Below are 2,514 nucleotides of genomic sequence, written 5' to 3'. Positions count from 1 at the left end.
ATCTCCATTCAGCGTCTAGAAAGTAGTGAAATTTGGGTGATATTGACCATAGGGTTTCATACCTACAAGCCGGCCTCTTACGTGTAAACTCATGGAATTTTAGGTAAGATGATGAAATGGGTGTCAACATTTAAAAAAAGAACAAGTACAGAAATATAGAAATTAAATACAATGTATGATTAGATGGCAGCTTGTACCATCAGCGACACAATTGCGGGAGTGTCAGACTGGATATCCTGTTCCAAATACACCACTGCTAAACAAGTTAGAATAAAAGTTTTTATTACCTCATCACCTCTCTCTCTCTCTCTCTGTTATTTGCCGATGATTCTGTACTGTTAAGTGGGTAAGAACGTGAGCTGCAAGGCGTAGTGAATGAGTCCGTGAGTGTACGAGTATGTAGGAACCGGGAATCTTAAAGTGAGAGTAGATAAGAGTAAAGTTATGGTCTTTGAGAGAAATGAATACGGAGAGTGAGACTGGATGGTGAGGAAATAGAGAATGTGAGTATGTGTAAGTAATTAGGTAGTGTGTCGAGGTAGGATGGAAGTTTAAAGAGGGAAAAGTTTGAAAGGGTACAACGTGGTAGAAAGGTTGCTGGTTCGGTTCATTAAAGGTATTGATAAGAAATAGGAGGCGAACATGGAGGTAAAAAACTAACTACATGACAGTACTGTGATCCCCACTCCAACGTATGGAAGTGAAGCTTGGACCCTGTCGGAGGGACACAAGTCAAGAGTAAGGGCAGTGAAAGTGAGCTATTTAAGAGGCACATGTGGAGTTACATGTGGTGACAAACAGACATATAAGTATGTAAAGGAGCGTTGTGGTGTTGATGTGGATGTGTTTGAAAGTGTTAAGCGAAATAATTTGCGATGATTTGGCCATATAGAGAGGATGGAAAATGACAGACTGACTAGTAGAGTGTATGTGATTAAGGTGGAGGGCGAGAGGACGCGATTTGTTTGTGGCCACCCCTTACGGGATTAAGGCATCTGGCAATAGACTGGTAAAGTAGATACGTAGATAATAAATAAAACTTTTCTCAGTGACTCCCTTCAACCTCCTTCCCTTTGCCACAATATTGCATCTCTCTCTCTCTCTCTCTCTCTCTGAGGACAGCTTGTTGTAGAAGCAATGTAGATACGAGTGCAGGTAGGAGCTGAGACAGCAGGAGCACAAGATGTAGTTGGGGAGGGAAGACACGGAGTAGAAGAAGGAGAGGTAGAAATATAAGGAGTGCCAGGCTGCTGTGGCCGAGTCGCTGGAAAGCTGGTCAGGTGGCTCATTTGAGGCAGGATCTAATTCCCGCTGGGACAGGGAACAGTTTAAGTTTTTGACTTTGCTGATGTGTCATAAGACCCACCGATTTGTCAAAGCTTCCCCGCTAGTAATATTATAAGTGTCCTGTATGAGACAGCCATAGCATGCATTCAGTATGGTCGGTGGGTGTTAGTGCCGAAGTGGTGGGGATGTATAGTACATAGTAGGACATCTGGGACGGTATGCATAACATACCTAGGAGCTAGAAACAGGTCTTAATTTTCTTAAGAGCAGGTAGTAAGCTGTAAGAGTATTGCATAATAATTCCCACTGAGTTAAGAGGAATCCTAAATCTGTACAGTAGAATGCAAGGATAACAACCGACCTTTCCTCAGATGTTTATGACCTACTAGCGATCATGGTGGAACAAGAAGAAAGGCCCAAGGGCGCTTTCAAGGAAAGAATTAAACAAAAAACGTTCGAATTATCCCAGTATGATGACCGTGAGCTCAGAAGGCATAGGCGGAATGTGCAGGAATATTATTAGCAATGGACTTGATCAAGAATGCTATAACTAGCCCTATATTAAGGAACAAGGCCCTTTCCGTTGAGTTCAAAGTGACGCTGACACTAATGTACCTAAATCAGATCAAATCCAGTGATGATTTAGAGTCAAACATCAGCAGAGCCCAAACTCAGACAGTGTGTGCATTATCAAGACCAAACATTATGACACAAAATAACTGCTTCCCTATACATTCAAGGAATACTCAAAGGAATTAGGCAGAATTCATAAGCACAGCAGGTTTCCCTGACGTACTTCGTGTCATGTTCGCCACCCATATAAGAGTAACTGTACCCATGGTTTCGAACACGAGTACTTGAATGGTATAAATTATCACTATATTCACCCTTTGACGTCGTGTCAGCATAGCTAACCACAAAGGGTCACCTTTCATATGAGTTTCTTGGAATCATTTAAGTTCCAGCTTCTCATTTTCTTTTATAGTCTCGTAATCAGAAATATAACACAAAATGTGTATAGTTTAAATAGATTTATACGAAATTACTTTAACTCTTGAGTATAAGTGATTAGCTGAAGCGTCCCGTCCGTCGTTAAACGTGTAATTGAAGAAAATTACAGAATATTTATACCGGTAGTTGCAAAATGGTCTGAAGCAGTGCATGATGCCAGCTGATTGCACGGGAGTGAACTAGATGTGCTCAAGGAATGGAATTCTGTACCTGCTG

The sequence above is a fragment of the Coenobita brevimanus genome, chromosome 27 (assembly GCF_032717465.1).
Source record: "Coenobita brevimanus isolate Jiangsu-jjx chromosome 27, ASM3271746v2, whole genome shotgun sequence".
NCBI classification, from domain to species: Eukaryota; Metazoa; Arthropoda; class Malacostraca; order Decapoda; family Coenobitidae; genus Coenobita; species Coenobita brevimanus.
This window is presented reverse-complemented; position numbering follows the sequence as displayed.